We start from the raw sequence: 19,833 nt of genomic DNA, 5'->3' as shown, positions 1-19,833 counted from the left end.
TTCAAGAGGCCGGGGCGGGCGGATCACCTGAGGTCAGGGTTTGAGACCAGCCTGGCCAACATGGCAAAACCCCGGCTCTACTAAAAATACAAAAATAGCCGGGTGTGGTGGTGGGCGCCTGTAATCCCAGTTACTTGGGAGGTTGAGGCAGGAGAATCAGTTGAACCCAGGAGGCGGAGGTTGCAGTGAACCGAGATCGTGCCATTGCACTCCAATCTGGGCGACAAGAGGGAAACTCCATCTGAAAAAAAGAAAAGAAACTAGAATCTCTCTTCCCCCAGTCATAAGAACCAGAACCCCTTTTTCCCCAAAGCCAGTCAAAAGCCTAAAATTATTACTCTAACATTCCCAAACCTTTCTGTGTAGGAACTGGGCATAAAGAAATTCTCTAATCTATCTTGTTTGACTGTAGGTCCCAAGACTGCCATTCCAAAGACAATCCTGTTGCATGCCTGGAAGGAAGGAATGCTGCACAGAGAGGAAGAATCTGCATAGACAGGCCTTGTGAGTTCTCCCTACCCAGCATCTGCCATCATACCCTTTTTGGCCAATCACATTCCTACACGGCTGTTTCTGCTTCATTGAACCTAAGCATGAAAGTCAGAGAGTCTTCCATGTGTATTTGTGTCATTCTGAAGGCCCTTGTGTCATGTAAAACTATGGCTAAATACATTTGTTATGCTTTTCTTTTGTTAACGTTTGTTATAGGGGTGTAGGTTATGACTCATATAATGGGAAGGAAAGGGATCAATGCCTGCCTGTCCTTACAGTTTCTTTACTGGATTAATTGGCATAAAAGCGGCTTTTTTTTTTAATTGCCAAATGTTAGCATGTTCATTTATTTGTAATATTATTTCATTATCTTCTCTTTTTTCTTTTTTTCTGTTAACTTTTGAATTGTCTATAAAATTATATAGTACCATCTGGATATAACAACCAAAATACAAAATACAAAGGAAAATATACAATGCAAAAAACATACAAAACAAAAGCTGTAAGAAGGTATAGATTAGGATTAGTAAACAGGTTAGAGGGCTCAGAGAGGTTATTTATCCTTTCCTCTTCTTTTGAAAATTGGGTCTTAAAACCTTGCTATGGAATTTACTCTAGGCCCGCCTTATTTATATTAAAGCATCATAGGATGAGCAACCAGACTTTTGCTTTTCCAGGAAATTGTTCACATATATAGGACATAACTAATGGTTGAAGCTTAAGGCAAGAAATGGAAGAAACTCTATTTATGGGAGCTATTTTAAACATTCTTGTTTATATCCTAAGTTTGAAGATTAGTGTTTTTCCTCAAAGGGAAGAAAATTTTTAAAAATTTCTCTGCTTATTCTTGGAGATATTCCCTAATTACACTACGCTTCAGCAGTTTTGGAGGAGGGGTCGTTATGTCAGTGTATTGCACCTGTAGATAACAGCATTTTACGTATGTCAAAGGACTTTATTGTACATTAAGTCCTTGAAAATCAAAATTTAAATCAAGGCCTAAAACGTATGCATAGACCTTACACCAACTCCTATTTCAAACATTTAGATCCTATTAAATATTAATTGCTATAGATCCTGCCTATCTGCGCACAGATAAACTAATTCTAACAGTTACAAATGTTCATTTTACTTTACACAACTTTAAGAATTCAGGAATTCATGGACACAATCTTCTGTGCAAGAATAATAAGCTGAAAGAAATGATAACCAAGAGGAATCTTTTGCCAAGAGATTAAATAAGAAACCTGGTTACAGTTGGAAAATTCTGAATTTTTCTCCATAACATTTGTATTTCAGACATCTATCTGGCGAAGAAGCAAATAGGGAGAAATTTGCATTATGCTATATTTTATGAATTCTGTCTATTTTAGAAGGGACTGGTACTAGCTACAGGTAGTAATGATAAAGCTATAATAATAATTCTTTCAGTGTTGCAAAGTAGAGTTGGAGTCCATATAACCCCATGAAGAGAATTCCACCACAAGTATTATATATAGATGAGGAGAGATTAATAAACACATTTTATAGGTACAAGCTGCATTGAATGAAACTGCTATATTCCCTGTGGGACTAGTCACAAGTTGGAGCTCCAGGGAATTTTCGTAGGGGCTGATATAAACCTGTTCTTTATGTTTCTGCACCATTCCAAATTAGATCCATCTTCTCTTCCTGTTTGGATCCATGTCTCAGCAAATGGCTCCATTGTCTGTCGACTTGTCTCCTTTCTTATCTAACCTACCCTTTTACCTTTCTACCAAAAATACCTTAGTTCAGGACCTCAGCATTTCTTGCCTAAAGAAATTTCCTCTATTTCAGATTTTCTTAGCATTCACCTTCCCTCACTGCAACTTGAGTACTTTTCTAAATTAACAATATGGTTACGACGTCCTTTCATTCACTTCCTGGTTCATTCATTTAATAAATATTTTTTGTGCACCTATTGTGTACTATTCTGTGTCCTGAGAATAGAATTGTGAACAAAAGTCTCTTAGAATCTTTCTATGAGGGGATATAGACAATAAATGTACGTAAAAGTAGATAAATGCGAGAAGATTAAGGTACAGATGAATGCTATATAGAGAAAATAAAATAGGATAATATAGCAAAGTGACTTGTGAAGGTGATAGGCCATATTAAATAGGTGGAACAGGAAAGGCCTCTCTGATGAGATGACATTGCTATATGGTAAGTAAGCCATGCCTGTGAAGATCAAGAAAGTGTACTCTAGACAAAGGAAATAGCAAGTGCAAAGGCCTTGAGGGAGGCTTGAGCATGTGTTTGAGAAATAGAAGACAGTGATGGATGCATCATAGTGAGCAAGGGAGAGGGTAACAGAGATGAGGTCAAGATCAGAGAAGAAGGCTGGGGCCAGGTGATTGCGGTTTAAAGGCCCAGGTCAGAGTTGCAATTGTATTCATCTGCCCTTGTTGGCCCCTTGAGTACTTTGGTGCCTCAACCATCAAGATCACATTGCATCTGGCTTTATCTCTGGGTTCTCTATTTTGTTCCATTGGGCTTTGTGCCTGTTTTTATACCAGTACTATGCTGCTTTGGTAGCTAGAGCCTTGTAGTATAGTCTGAAGTTGAGCAATATGATGCCTTCAGATTTGTTCTTTTGGCTTAGACTTGTTTGGGCTATGCAGACTCGTTTTTTTGTTCCATATTAATTTTAGGATTGTTTTTTTCTAGCTCTGTGAAGGATGATGATAATATTTTGATGGAAATTGCATTGAATTTATAGACTGCCTTTGGCAGTATCGTCATTTTCTCAATATTTATTCAACCCATCTGTGAGCATGGGTTGTATTTCTATTTGTTTGTGTCGTCTATTATTTCTTTCAGCAGTGTTTTGTAGTTTTCCTTGTGGAGATCTTCTACTTCTTTGGTTAGGTACATTCCTAAGTTTTGTTTTGTTTTGTTTTGTTTTTATTATTATTATTATTTGCAGCTGAAGTAAAAGGGGTTGAGTTCTTGATTTGATTCTCAGCTTGGTCACTGAGTGCTATTTGTGTACATTGATTTGTACCTGAAATTTTACTGAATTTATTTATCAGATCTAGGAGCTTTTTGGAGGAGTCTTTAGGGTTTTCTAGGTATAAAATCATATCATCAGCAAACAGTGACAGTTTGACATCCTCTTTACTGATTTCGATGCCCTTTTTTTCTTTCTCTTGTCTGACTGCTCTAGCTAGATCTTCCAGTACTATGTTGAATAGAAGTGGTGAAAATGGGCATCCTTGTCTTTTTTCAGTTCTCATCAGAAATGCTTTCAACTTTACCCTGTTCAGTATTATGTTGGCTATGGGTTTGTCATAGATGGCTTTTATTACCTTAAGGTATGTCCCTCCTATGCTGAGTTTGCTGAGGGTTTTAATCATAAAGGGATGCTGGATTTTGTCAAATGCTTTTTCTGTGTCTACTGAGATGATAATATGATTTTTGTTTTTACTTTTGTTTATGTGGCATATCACATTTATTGACTTTTGTATATTAAACGATCCCTGCATCCCTGGTATGAAACCCACTTGATCTGGTTTATTATCTTTTTGGTATGCTGTTGGATTAGGTTAGCTAGAGTTTCTTGAGGATTTTTGCATCTATGTTCATTAGGGATATTGGTGTGTAGTTTTCTTTTTTTGCTGTTATGTCCTTTCCTGGTTTTGGTATTAGGGTAATATTGACTTCATAGAATGATTTAACTATTCTATCTTTTGTATTTAACTATTCTATCTTTTGGATAGAATAGTTTAACTAGTTTAACTATCTTTTGGATAGAATGATTTAACTATTCTATCTTTTGGAATAGTTTCGGTAGGATTGGTATCACTTCTTTGAATGTCTGATAGAATTCAACTGTGAATTCATCTAGTCCTGGACTTTTTTTGTCAGCATTTTTTTTAAATTACTGTTTCAATATCACTATCTGTTATTGTTCTGTTCAGAATTTCTATTTCTCTCTGGTTTAATCTAGGAGGGTTGCATATTTCCAGGAATTTATCCATCTCCCGCATGTTTTCTGTTTTGTGTATGTGAAGGTGTTCATAGTACCCTTGAATGATCTTTTGTATTTTTGTGGTATTAGTTGTAGTACCTCCCATTTCTTTTCTAATTGAGATAATTTGGATCTTCTTTCTTCTTTTCTTGGTTAATCTCACTAGTGGTCTCTTGATTGTGCTTATCTTTTCAAAGAACCAGACTGCTGTTTTATTTATCTTTTGTGGTTTTTTTTTTCTATTTCAATTTCATTTAGTTCTGCTCTGATAGTCGTTATTTCTTTCTTTCTGCTGTGTTTGGGTTTGGTTTGTTCCTGTTTCTCTAGTTCCTTGAGGTATGAGCTTAGATTATCTATGTGTGCTCTTTCAGTATTTTTGAGTTAGACATTTAATGCTATAAACTTTTCTCTTAGCACTGCTTTTGCTGTATCCCAGAAGTTTTGATCAGTTATGCTACTATTATTGTTCAGTTCAAAGAATTTTTTATTTCCATCTTGATTTCATTGTTGACCCAAGGATCATTCAGGAGCAGATTATTTAATTTCTATGTGTTTGTACAGTTTTGAGAGTTCCTTTTGGAGTTAATTTCCAGCTTTATTTTATTGTGTCTGCAAGAGTACTTGATATAATACTGATGTTCTTAAGTTTATTGAGAGTTGTTTTGTGGCCTATCATATGGCCTATCTGGGAGAATGTTCTATGTGCTGATGAAAATAATATATATTCTGCAGTTGCTGGATAAAATTTTCTGTAAATATCTATTAAGTCCATTTGTTCTAGGGTATAGTTTAAGTCCATTGTTTTTTTGTTGACTTTCTGTCTTGATGATCTGTCTAGTGCTCTCAGTGGAGTATTGAAGTTTGTCACTTTTGTTGTGTTGCTGTCTATCTCCTTTCTTAGGTCTAGTAGTAATTGTTTTATAAATTTGAGAGCTCCAGTGTTGCATGCATATATATTTAGGATTGTGATATTTTCCCATTGGACTAATCTTTTTATCATTATATAGTGTCCCTGGTTTTTTTTTCTTATTATACTTTAAGTTCTAGGGTACATGTGCACAACGTGCAGTTTTGTTACATATGTATACATGTGCCATGTTGGTGTGCTGCACCCATTAACTCATCATTTACATTAGGTATATCTCCTAATGCTATCCCTACTCCTCCCCCCACCCCACAACAGGCTGTTTGTTTTTTAAAACTGTTGTTGCTTTAAAGTTTGTTTCATTTAATATAAGAATAGCTGTATTCATGCTCAGTTCTGGTTTTCATTTGCATGAAATACCTTTTTCCAGCTTAAGTTTATGTGAGTCCTTATGTGTTAGGTGAGTCTCTTGAAGATAGTAGAAACTTGGTTGGTGGATTTTTATGCATTCTGCCATTTTTTTTTTTTTTAGTTATTTCTATTTCAAGAGTTTTTGGGGAACAGGTGGTGTTTGGTTACATAGATAAGTTCTTTAGGTATGATTTCTAAGGTTTTGGTTAACCCATCACCCAAGCAGTGTACATTGCACCCAATGTCTAGTTTTTTATCCCTCATCCCTCCTCCCACTCTTCCCCTCAAGACCTTATAGTCCATTATATCATTCTTATGCCTTTGCATTCTCATAGCTTAGCTCCCACTATGAGTGAGAGCATACAATATTTGGTTTTCCATTCCTGAGTTACTTCACTTAGAATAATGGCCTCCAACTCCATCGAGGTTGCTGCAAATGCTATTATTTCATTCCTTTTTATGGCTGAGTATGGCTGAGTAGTATTCCATGGTGTTTGTGTGTTTATATATATATATTTTTATATATATTTATATATATATACACACACACACACACACATACATCACATTCTCTTTATACACTTGTTGGTTGGTGGGCATTTAGGCTGGTTCCATATTTTTGCAATTGCGAATTGTGTGCTATAAACCTGTGCTTGAAAGTGTCTTTTTTGTATGCTAATTTATTTTCTTCTGGGTAGATACCCAGTAGTGTGATTGCTGAAACAAATGGTAGTTCTACTTTTAGTTCTTTAAGGAGTTCACAGTGGCTATACTGGTTTACATTCCCACCAGCAGTGTAAAAGTGTTCCCTTTTCACCACATCCCTGCCAGCATCTATTATTTTTTACTTTTTATTATGGCCATTCTTGTAGGAGTAAAATGATATCACATCGTGCTTTTGATTTGCATTTCCCTGATCATTAGTGATGTTGAGCCTTTTTTCATGTTTGTTGGCCATTTGTATATCTTCTTTTGAGAATCGTCTATTAATGTCCTTAGCCTACTTTTTGATGAGATTATTTGTTTTTTTCTTGCTGATTTGTTTGAGTTCCTTGTACACTCTGGATGTTAGTTTTTTGTCGGATGCATAGTTTGTGAATATTTTCTCCCTCAAAGCGAATGGCTTTCTGCCCTTTTGTAGCATGCCTTTTCATATCTTCTGGTCTTTGTACATATAGTTCAGTTGTTTAATGATTTATTTCCCATTTTGACCTTTTGGACATCTCTGATTTATATTTCATGACTTTGATTCAATGTTACTTCTGTGAAAAGTCCCACGAGTTAGTGAGGCGATTCCAATAAAGATTTAGTTGTTTTTCTCCCTCGCTGTGTTCAATGGTCCTCTGTTCATAGCACTTGCTGTATCACTCTATCCATATTATTATTATGGTGCATTGTAATGCATTGTAATTATTTATATGTATGTCCTTCCACTGAGATTGGAATTCCCTTGAAGTCAGTAATGGTGGCTTACTGTTTTAGCTCCAGTGCTTAGGCTCACATGTACATGAATTTGTTGCTCAACAAATGGTGGAATAAAGAAAAATGAATGCAACCAAATAAGTAATTCTGAAATCCCTTTTTAATTTTTTGACTCTAAAATTAGTATTTTCCCTGGTACATTAAGATGTCTCAAGAGATTTTGGTTTTTTTAAAAAATTAACATATCCAGATATGTTCTTTTTTTCTTTGCTCACCTCAGCATCACATCACAGAGATAATGCATTTTTCCTAGATGTTATTTTCTATGCCTAAACTTGTTCTGAAGATTAGTCTATTTTATCACTTTAAGTCATGGGGAAATAATATAAAATTCTCAGTACAAAGCTAACTTATATATAGTTGTGTTCAACAATACAAACAAAATAATACATAAAGCATAATATTAGTTACCTATAATTTGATTTTTCTCCAGAAAACCTGGCCACCATTAAGTATATACTTTTGAACATCCTAATTTTACAACGACCTCTACTTTTCACACTTTCATTTAGATAGGTAGAATATAGATTCTCTAAGGCAAAAAATCTGGGCAACACTCTAATATTATAAGCTTTAGGACATAGTTCCAGATATGTCAAGTTGTTACTAATTCATTACATATGGCTTGCTCAAGTTACTTTAAGTAAGTTGCTTGAAAACTGCTTAATTACATATAATTGTTCTGGGTCAAAATTCTCCATGAGTTTCTTGTGTTTCCACACATTTTGCGTGTGAGACACTGGCTGCTATTTGTTCCAAACCATTTTTTTTCAAAGATGTTTGATTAGCAATCAAAAATGAAAGATTGAGAGTATTTCTCCCTAGATCAAAGATCAGGCATGCTTACTTCCAATTATAAAATGTTTAGGTTCCCTAAACTCATATTTCCTCTCTTGTAACATAATATACTACAGAGATCATGTGTTCCTGTTTGCATTACCAGGTAGGTGGGCACTGGGGCTTCAGTATCTGGCAATGAATAAATAATAAAATAAAATAACTGGTACTCTGATTACAGTTATTGCTGTGTATAATAAACTATTCTTCATCTCTGACCCAGCAGTCTCATGTCTTTCATTAGCATCTGTGAAACTGTGGTGGGTTAACTTGTTAGTTTACAAACTGGTTAAAATTTCAGTCTTAGATTTCACAGTTCTTGATAGGTGGCTGGTTGGTCTTCTTGGGCATATAACTAACCTATAGTTCACAGACTTTTTTTCAGTTTTGTGTGGCTATGTGACTGAGTTCTGGCCAATGGATTGTAGATGTACGCACTCACCTGCAGGACTTGCCCATAAACTACTACTCTTCTTTCATCTCTTGGTCAGACATAGGGAATATAGTGGGAAAACTCCAAGGTTAGAAAGATCACAGAGTCACTGGATAAGGTGCCTGGATCTCTAAATGAGTGCATCAGTTAGCTCTCTGGTGAGACTCATTAGACTGGGATGAGAAAGTAGGGGAAAAAAATCTTCATTAGATTACACTTTTCAGATTTGGGAGTAGTTTGTTAGAGCAGTGAGACTTACTTGATTAATATATCCACTACAGTCAAATTCATATTTAAAGTCTTTTTAACTGCTAAAATAAATGTAACTGCTGTTTAGAAATATATTATACTAGTGTGATTCTAATTTCAACCTATCTTTCACAGGGAGCTGGTAATATTTCCCTACTCAATTAAGACTACCTAGTTTCATATCTTAGCCATGCTGATTTAATCACTTGCCCTCTTAGTTTTTCCTCTTCTTTTCCCTCACGTCTTCTTTTATCCATTTCTTTCATTACTTTTTGTGTTACTTCAGGGGATTTTGCATTCCTCTAAGTCACTGTTTTTCCAATTATTATGTAACTAAGACCTTCCCACTCAACTGGCAGAGCCCTAAAAAATGTATTTTCGCTTCCATCCACACATTTTTTTTTAGTTTCTCCAACATATCTCCACTTAATTGGAGATGTACTATGTATTTACACAAAATCAGTGATTTTTTTTATTGTTTGATAAAGTTTCTGTTTCGTACTGGATCATTCCTTATGTTCACAGTCCCAACTCCCTCCTTACAGGGCACACTCACCGAGTAGCTTTCATTAAACTGATTTTACTTTTATGAAACTTTTCTTCATCACATCTCTAGGTAGGTGACATGATCTATTGCTAAATGTATTCATCATTGATTCAATAAATACTTAGGGAGTGCCCACATCATTCTAGGCACTAGACTACAAATTAAATAAAACCAACACAAAGTTCTGGGATCTCAGAATTTACATTCTAGTGGAGAAAGAGACAATAGTAGCTCAGTGGCTCGTGCCTGTAGTCCCAGCATTTTGGGAGGCTGAAGTGGGTGGATCGCTTGAGCCTACTATTTTGAGATCAATCTGGGCAACATGGTGAAACCCAGTCTCTACAAAAATACAAAAATTAGCCCATCATGATGAGACATGCTTGTAGCCCCAGCTACTTGGGAGGCTGGGGTGAGAGGGTCATTTGAGCCCAGGAAGTGAAGGCTTCAGTAAGCCATGATTGTGTCTCCGTATTATAGCCTAGGTGACAGGGTGAGACCCTGTCTCAAAATAAAATGGGACCAGTTTTAAGGGGACCAGTTTGGAAGGTTTGATAATAGACAACAGGAGGCAAAGGTGGAAGCAGGGTGAAATGTTAGGAGGTGTTTATAAGACTCTCAGTGTACCTTGGAAGAGGGTGTTAGGAATGAATGTGGTAAGAAGTGGTTAGATTTGGGGTATATCTTGAAAGTCTAGCTTACTGAATTTGCTGATGGATTGTCTATGAAGTGTGAGAAAAAGAAGAGGCAAGGATGACTTTAGATGTTATGTTTTGAGCAATGGGAAGGATGATGTTGCCAACCTTCCAGATAGGGAAGATTGAAAGATGGGAAAGATTTAAGGAGTTCAGTTCTGGCAATGTAAAATTTTCCCAAGAAACATTTAGGTGAACATGTCAAGTATCCTGGTAGATATAAATTTGAAGTCCAAGGAAGACATCTTGGCTAAGGAAATATAAGTGTGAGATTTGTCAGTGCAAAGATAATTCTTAAAGCCTGGATAAGCTTGCCAAGGGAATAGGTGTGAACTGAAAAAAATGGGGTCTATCTGGGTTCCAGAGCACTCTCACATTCAGAGTTCAGGGAGATGAGGGGAGAGCAACAAATAATGTGGAGGTCACTGGTGATGTTGACAAGAGCAGCTTCAGTAAAGCTGGAAATATTGAATGGGAGAAGAAATGGAGACAACAGCATAGAGAACTCAAGGAGCTTTCCTGCAAAAGATGGTAGAAAAGTAGGACAATAGCTAGAGGGGTGTATGAAATTGTAAGAGGCATGTTTTTAAGTAGGAAATTTTTACAAAATGTTTAAATGCTTATAGTAAATCCACTAAAAAAGGAGGAATAGATAATGAAAGAGAGGGGAGACAATTGCTGAACAAAGCACTTGAGTATGTTGGAGGGGATTGGATCACATACACAGTAAGGGATGGCGCAGTTAGAACGTGTAATAATAACAACACATACCCAATATAGAATCAGCATCAAGGAGGGACTGACAAACTAGTTGGAGGGTCAGGGAAGGCTTCTTGGGAGGGAGCCGAACTTTGAATGATGAGTAAGAATTTCCTAGGAAAATAGTTCTATTGCATGATATTGTATGGAGAGGTGAGTAAGCATAAGCATACTGAGAACTCGAAGGGGATGAGGCTGAAGAGGTGGACAGGAGCCAGATTATGATAAATCATATGACGGGCTCCTTTGACTCTTACAATAGTCAGGATTGGGACCAATGCAGAAATGCAAGTGCATATGTAATGTTAAGGAATTTGAATTATATCCCATGTATTATGGAGAATCTTTAAAACATTTTTTTTTTTTTTGAGACGAGGTCTTGCCCTGTCCAGGCTGGAGTTCAGTGGCACAAACATGACTCACTACAGCCTCGACCTCCTGGGTTCAAGCAATCTTATGGCCTCAGCCTCCCAAGTAGCTGAGACTATAGGCACATGTTACCACACCTGGCTAATTTCTGTATTTTTTGTAGAAATGGGGTTTTACTGAGTTGCCCAAGTTGGTCTTGAACTCCAGAGCTCAAGCGATCTGCCCACCTTGGTCTCCCACAGTGTTGGGATTACAGGTGTGAGCCACAGCACCCAGCCTGAAGAATCTTAAGCAGGTGAATGATATCCTTTATTTGATTTCAGCAATATAACTTTAGTCATAGTGTGGAAGATGGGTTGGAAGGAAGCAATTTCAGGTAGAGCTGATGAGTACTGAACTAGGAGTATAGCAGTGTAGATAAAGAGGAGGGGTTTCGTTTCATTATTGCAGAGGAACGACTCTGATTAATTATAACCAAATAGCCAATTAAGCAACTAGTTAAATAAGGTGTGATGGAGAGAGGCAGCATCTAGGGTAGTTTGTAGATTTCTGAGATGTGAGGCAAATAGATGTAGAGAATATAGATAGAGGAGAGATTTAGTGGGGAATATGTATCATCTAGATTTGTATATATTGTAAGAGGACCTTATGGCATATCAAGGTGGGGATAGTTACCAGACAGTCAGAAATGTGGATCTGGAGCTCAGGAGTGAGATCTGGCATGAAGGTACAGCCTTAGACATGACTGATGTATTTCTGATGGTTGAAACTTGGAAATAAATGAAATTACACAATGGGAGTAGAAGAAAAGGAGAAGAGGGCTAAAAGCTGCAGCTACTACTAGGAATATACCAAAAGAATAAAATTCAACTATCTAGAAGCCAATTATTCAGCAGTGAAATTAGCTGGAATCTGCTTGTATCTGAAGAAAAAGTGTAAATTTTAATGGGAACAACACTACAAATCAGCATTTATCAGTGGTCTAAAAATAACAACAACAATCATATGTCCTTTAGTCCGAATCTAATTTATTTTTTTCATTCTTGAGACAGTACATTGAAAATAAATCTTTCTATGGATGAATATAAAGCATTTCTAGATTTTGGTCATAAAAATGATGAAATGCATCTAGTGTGTCCTAGTTAAAAAAGTAGGATGCCAAGTGGAAAATTTTAGAGAGACTATTACTAAGGTTAATACTTTATTTTTGAGTTAAACGTAAGCCAGTTAGTTAATCAATCAATCAGTTCTCAATTTCTAAGGAGTTGGGTTACACCAGGTGTAGGGTATGTATTTATCAAGCTGCAAATAGCCTTTACATCACAACTGGAAAATTTATATTTTTAAATAATACTGTTTTAATGAAGGTACTATTCAATTCCTTTTCTGAGAAAACAACCAAAGAGCACAGCCATTTTTTGACCTGTCTGACAGGCACACTGTAGGGCCAGCATCTTTCAGCACTTTAATAGTAATCCAAAGAGTAAACAGACTTTAAGAAATAGCATTCATTTGCACCATTCAACTTTCTACTGTATCACAATTCTTACCAATTTAATGCCATTTTCTTAGATTCTTTAAAATAAAAGAAATGACATATTTCTCTGGCAACAAGAAAACAAGTTCTGGAAAAACTCTCTACAGCCTTCTTCCAAGTCGTCAGATGCTCCTTCGACTCTCTCAACAGTCAGGATCAGGGCCACTGCAGAAATGCAAGGAGCCTCAAGACGAGTCCTGACATATACAGCATGAGAATATTGTGCCAATATCTCTCTTTCCCCAAATTTCCTTTTTTGGAATGACACTAGTCTTGGCCCACTCTATACAAGTAAGATCTTGCTAGACTTGTATCAGCAGATCTTAGAAAATCGTGGGTTCATGTGTGCTAACACAATAGAAGCTTTGGGTATTTATTTCTGTAAGTGATGAGCAAACAAATATCGAACTTGCATTTTCTGCCTTGTTTGGCTCTTCTTGGTTCTTTACTCTTTTTTTTTTTTTTTTTTTTTTTTGAGACGGAGTCTTGCTCTTTCGCCCTAGCTGGAGTGCAGTGGCGCGACTCGGCTCACCTCAAACTCCGCCTCCCGGGTTCACGCCATTCTCCGAGTAACTGGGACTACAGGCGCCCACCACCGCGCCCGGCTAATTTTTTTTCTTTTTTTTGAGTAGAGACGGGGTTTCACCGTGTTAGCCAGGATGGTCTCGATCTCCTGACCTCGTGATCCACCCGCCTCGGCCTCCCAAAGTGCTGGGATTACAGGCGTCAGCCACTGCACCCGGCCTGTTCTTTACTCTCTTGCTAGAGTACCAGCAAAGTGGGAATGCCTTGGGTTGTCCCCCAGGAGACTGCAGTCTATGCAAGGAGGCTTTTCTGAGGGATAGCCTCTTCACTCGTAGCGAGTAGCCATATCTCTGTCCTGTAGTGAGGAACTCATCTCTTTGTTCTCCCACTCTTTATCTTACTTGCCTTCCCTGTCCCTATAAATCATTTCTAGTGTTCTCTCAGACCATGCTTTCTTTTGGATATGGGTGGGATCCAATGTGTAAAATAGGACTACAGCCTTCTATAGCTGGCAGGAAAGTTAGGCATCGTGTAGTTGAAATGCTTCATTTACAGATAAAAGAGTGTAAGCCCAGGAAGTAAGGGATGTGGTTTGAATCACACAGCTTGTTTAGCTACAGAGTTTGGACTAGAATCCACATTTCCCCATCTTTAGTCCAGTGTTCTGTGTTCAACCCCACCTATGCAAAGCCACAATTTTACATGCTGTATGCTCATGGGAGAAAGTTTTTCTTTAGATAGATGTTAGTGAGCATTTTTTTTTCTTTCTTCTTGACCTTCCTTTCACCTTTCTGACAAAAGTGAAATGCACAGAATTTTGCCTCTTTTCACCCATGAGTTTCCAAAGCGTGTTCTGCTCATGAGTAGGTCCTCTCCAAGCTAGACCTGCAGTGTCAGAAAGAAGGAAGCAGAGGAGGCAGTTAAAAGACACTTCTGTAAGGCTGGATTTAAGAATGAGAACATAGCTCCCCTACCAGGAGATGCCAAAGTATGATTTTGGTTAAAGACCTTTGAAAAGGAAACGATAAACAACAACAAAAGAACTCTTCTTTTAAATATTCCTTTCAACATGAAAAATGCACAGTGTGTGTCCAGATCAGAGTAAATAAAGGAGTCAATGATTTTTTTTAAGCACATGAAAGTACCTGTATGCGATCAGGTACAAATCACTTTTCTGAATTAGCAGAATGCAGAAGCTAGTTCAGATATAGAATTGGTTATTAATCCAGTGGTTATTTATACATAAATTTATGCATTTAGAGATGTAATCCTGCAAGCATTTCTTTTGGAATTTCCTTCCTAAAAAGCTGACAGCCATCACATGGAGGACTTGAGACATTAAAAGTCAAAATGCTAAGTTCAGATTCTGGCTCTGCTTCAAAGTATATGAGCTTGCACAGGTCAGATAACCCTCACAGCTTATATTCTCATCTAGAAATTGTCATTGATATTTGTGCTACCCATATTTCAGTTATCTCGTGAGCAAATTGGAATAATACAAGTAAGGACAGTAAACTTCAAGAAAGAAAACAATACATATCATCACTACCACAGTACAAGAGAATAAAATACATTCAAATGCATCTAAAATAAATTAAAATATTCTAAATTAGACAATTCCTTTCCCCCTATATCAAAGGGCACATTTTCCATCTTCCCTGCCTTTTTTTTTTTCCTCCAAACCCCCAGTATATTTTAATGTCTAACCTGATATTTTGGCAGTAAAGCTGTGTCCAGGTTTTGTGAGAGCTGAAAGATATATTTCAGGGAGACCTCTTTAAAGAAAAGGATACAAAATTTGACATAAAAGTAAATATTTCCTTAGAATGAGAAAAGGAATCACAACAAATTAAGATTCCTTTAAACCTAACAAATACTAGAAGCATAAAATTTAGAATCACATTCTGTTTTCAATAGCTTATTACATTACCAACTCTGTAATTATATTTTTCACTAGATTATTGGCTGCATACTGTTTGATCACCTCTTCATATGCCAACAATTTTGTAATATCAGTTTCTATAAAGATAGCAGTCTTAGGATAGAGGGTTTCCTCTAGCATGGTCGATGGCAATTTCTTTTTTATTATTGAGAGTTGGGTTGCAGAAGACATGTGACTTCATACACAGATCTTGCTGTTTGCAGGATTGTCACGGTTTAGTGCCTTACAAACACAGAGAACCGAATATATTCTCTTCTCTATGATTTCCATCCAAATAGTGTAGAGTGTATTTGTAATCATATATGCTGAGTTACTGTGTGTGTTTCTGACAGAAGAGAAATTTTGACTAGGCATCAATGATAATTACACAATGGTAATTACACTAAGCATCAATAAGAATTGCAATCCTGCACATCTGATGATTTAAGAATTATTGTCAGAGTAGCTTCTAGCTTTGTACATTTTAAGCTTTGTTCTTTCTCCTTTACCAATGTCCTTCTGTTGTCAGAAGTCTCAGGACATGGCCCTATCATGATATTATGTCTGGACCTGCATTTTTGAGTTAACTCAGCAGACCAGTTAATAAAGTGGTCACTAGGGGGTCTTCCTACAGCTGGACAGTTAACAATAACTTCAACATGAAAATAAGCAAGAACACATAAATATAATTTAATAAACCCAAACAAAATGTATCCTTATCTCAACTTCTCATTAGATAACTCTCTAAATCATCTGAGCACCTCAAATACCATTAAAACAAGGGAGAACAGGTGTGGAAGAGAAATTGGAGAGGAAAAAAAGCAATCTTAATCAGCTGCGATGAAAACATTTTACTTATGTAAACTGTACAACAATCTGTGATCATATGAACACATTGTTGGGACTCCTTCCTGAAAAGCAGTAATGCTGAACCTTAAGTGTTTTTGGCTTCTCAATGACTTTGCATTTCCTAGACCAAACTCCTTTACTACGGAGAACACCCTTACCTTTCAGGGGCTGCATCTACATTACAAACTGCCTCTATCACTTACTTGGGGCTACCATAACAAATTTCTATGAACTTAGTGGCTTAAAAAATATATACTTATTCTTTCAGGCTGTGGACATCAGAATTCTGAAATCAAGGTGTTGGTAGGGCCTGGCTCCCTCTGAAGGATCTAAAGGAAAACCCTACCTTGTCTCTTCCAGTGTTTGGTGTCTCCAGGCACCCTGTGGTTTGTGGCTTCATAACTCCAATCTCTGCCCTGTTTTGCTTAAGTGGCCTTCTTTCTGTTTCTGTCTCCTCCTCTGTCTCTTATGGACACTTGTCATTGGATTTAGGGTTTACCAGATAATCCAGGGTGATATTATCTTAAGATCCTTAACTTAATCATGTCTGCTAAAAACTCTTTTTTCCAAATAAGGCTATATTCATAGGTTCTGGGGATTAAGACAGGGATATATCTTTTAAGGTGCTACCATACAACCCATCTCACAGCCATTAACACATATCATTTGGAAATAGTCAGAATATAGGTCCTAGCTAACTGACTTGAGACAGAAATTCCATTGTCCATACATCATTGTATCATCCTCCAGTTTCCTACAATTTCAAATTTAACTATATCCAAGATTTTAAGCCAGGGAGCCTTCCAAAAACAATTACCAACTATTTTTATGCCAAACTCTCCTAAGTCATTCAAAGTAAAATCAAACTTTGTTTTCCACAGCTGAGTATGTCTTGATCTATGACTCAAATAGATACAAGGACAACCCAGAAAACCTAGTATTAGGAAAGGCTAATCTGATTACAAAGGCAATAAGCATGTGGCCAGTCAGTGGCTTTGTAATGTTGTATGTTTTCATTTGACAGAATGTGGTCCCCCTGTGGAAACATTTATTAGTAGAAGATGTAAGTGCAGATGTGTTCTGTAACGGATGTTATAGGGTAGTACTATCTGTCTGGTTCCACAGAATCTGTGACTTAGGGCTACACTAAAACAAGTTTATGAGACCTGCAGGCGAGCTCAGTGGCAAGATTACAGTCAAATCTAGGGATATATTACTAGGATGTGGACCCCCATGAAAAATAACAATTGCAGAATAGTGTTAGGATGTGTGCTGTAACATTCCCTTCTGACACTCTCTGAGCAATTCATCTGCAGCATGTTTTTACTAGATCAATCTCCACAGCCAGGTAGAAAGGTGGAATGAAGATTACGTGTGGGTAGGAACTATAAAGAAGCAATGAGCTCCTCAGTGCTTGAATTTCACCAACACTGTACTAATTGGCAACTGTAGATATCTCATTTTGATAAAGCAATTGCTCACAAAATTTCCCAGGCTTTTTTTTTCTAATGTTAAAGATGCTTTGTTAATTTTTGGAAGATTTTTTTTCCATAATAGCTGAGCTTTAAAATGCAAGCATGTTGTGCAATCATTTGTGGATTGTGTGTACAATGAATATAATTTGGATGAAAGGAACAGGAATTTTAGAACAGGTGGAACTGTAAGTCAATTCCTTGTATTTTTTTTTCTTCATGTCTTGCACCTGTGCTCTATTCTTTAAAAGATAATCAGAAAAACCTCAATTTTATTTTGCAGTAAGATCATGTCCTTACTCCTATTCTTAAGGTTGTAAAGCGCTTGAGAGCAAAAATAGTTCTTGGGGAGTTTATATTGTATGTATTCATTCATTTCTTGTACAAATACTTATGGAAGTCCTGATACATGCAAGGTATTGTACATAATTTCGTTTGGGACAACACAAGTTTAAACAAATTTACTTGTCTTGAGTAATGAACCTTTCTGACGTGGAGTAAAATAAAATAACAAGATTCATTTGCCTTTATTCATTAAATATTTATTAAGTGCCTTATGTACACTAGGCACTGTGTTAAGGCTACAGCCCCACATAAGATGAAATACCTGCACTCTCTGGAGACACAGCAAGACAATCAACATTGAAAGTGGAGTTCACTGTGTTACCACAGACTTGTGCATAGGGCAATATGAGAGTAAAGAAAAGGGCATCCAAATCCCTGTGAGTCAAGGATATCTTCTTGAAGGAAGTAGCACTTAGGTGAATTTAGAAGAATTGAGTTTGAGTTAGACTCATGAAGGAGCAGAGATAGGATCTAAGCAATAGAAGCCACTCAAGTAAAGATATAGAAGTTTGATAACTTATTACCATGTTGAAAACACTTTGAGTAGAGAATTTCGTAATTAATTTCTATAGTACTTTCCTATATTAATTTCATAAGCTTGGCTTGGTAAATCCAGGTGTAAGATTTTCTGCCTTTAGAAATAATTACAAGTCGATGATAGATAGAGCAATAAATAGAAACAAACTGCTATGTGATGCAATGGGAGTATGGATGAGAATTAGCTCTGAAAACTATACACTTTATAAGTCTCACAATTTCTTCTTATGGTCTATAGCTAGACAGTGATGTTGGAGTCGCTGTACAATGAACCTTCAAAAAGATGCACACATCAATGTACATAGCTCAGTGAAATTGCCTGCTAAATGGGCAATGTTGGCTGAAAAACAAATAGAATGAATTTCCTTAATGGTGTTTTTGGAGCAGCAAGTTTTTCTTAGCATCATTTCTGGAAATACATTTGGTAGAGGAGAGACGAGGATCAAATTTTCTTGTGAACTTGAGATTGGAATGCATAAAAATAATTTTAGCATTGCATATGAGATGTACAAATATGATAAAATATAATTGTAAAAAGATCATAACAACATTTTGCTGTAATACATGACACAGATGAAAGAAGGAAATGAAAAAAATGACAAAACAGAACTCAGACGAATGTAATTATCAGTATAAATTTATATCTGAGTACTCAGTTGGCCAGTGTCTGAGAAGATTGTCTAATGACTGCAATGGAGAAGTTTAGAGCACAAGTTCTGAAACTGTCATTTATGACCACTTACTTCACAGGGCTATCGGGAGATGCAATAAATATGAGAGAAACTTTACTCTGCTATATAGCCTGGCAAAATTAGGTGCTTTAGTAGGTTAAGTGAGTCAGTGCTAAATCAATACAAAGACAGATGATTTGGGTTCATAGGCTGGTCAGCCAAGTTTATTTCCCAGGCATAGATCTCCCTACAAAGAAGGTAATTAATATGCTCACCAAATCAGGAGGGTATCTTTATAGGCAAGAGGAAGCATGAAAATTGATTTCTTGGGCTACAGATTTCGTCTAATAGGCACTGGTACCTGCACATAAGATCAAATACTATTCACACAATAGTTTGCTCAACACCAAGTAATGATGAGCTTCTTATCACTGAATTGTAGGAATCATACAGCATTATATTAGAATCATTGTAAAATTCCCAGAGACTCACAAAGGGATGCTAGGCCAAATTCCTCAGCCAATAACCATATAATCTTGGGTTATCTTGGACTATTAGAACACATCCAATTTTGTAAGTAACAGGTTTTAAAGGATTCTGTTCTGCCTTAATTCAGCTGTATTTTACAATCATCTTTAGACCAATCAAATTGGACCTGACATAAAAGCCTCAGTACACATAAAAAAGAATGTCTTGTACTTGAAAAATAATGATCAAATAGCACAGGGTTGTCTCCTACTTATGTCTTGAAATAACAGAGAGCATGACACCAAGCTGGTAACTGTTCAGCATTCCTAAGGAACAAAGAGGACAGGGTATTCTAAGAAGCAGGAAAATATGTGCAAA

The 19,833-nt window shown here is 36.7% G+C and overlaps 1 long non-coding RNA gene across 1 annotated transcript in view; it reads left to right on the top strand.

Moving 5' to 3' along the window:
• Positions 1–19,833, top strand: part of LOC129058982 (uncharacterized) — a 206,517-nt gene that overhangs the window by 130,990 nt on the left and 55,694 nt on the right. The window contains exon 3 of the long non-coding RNA XR_008524508.1: positions 413–504. This is a non-coding gene — a long non-coding RNA (uncharacterized LOC129058982). The remainder of the gene's footprint in view (positions 1–412; positions 505–19,833) is intronic.

The sequence above is a fragment of the Pongo abelii genome, chromosome 3 (genome assembly GCF_028885655.2).
Source record: "Pongo abelii isolate AG06213 chromosome 3, NHGRI_mPonAbe1-v2.0_pri, whole genome shotgun sequence".
Lineage (NCBI taxonomy): Eukaryota > Metazoa > Chordata > Mammalia > Primates > Hominidae > Pongo > Pongo abelii.
The sequence above is the reverse complement of the archived record's forward strand: the minus strand, read 5'-3'. Positions and strand labels throughout refer to the sequence as shown.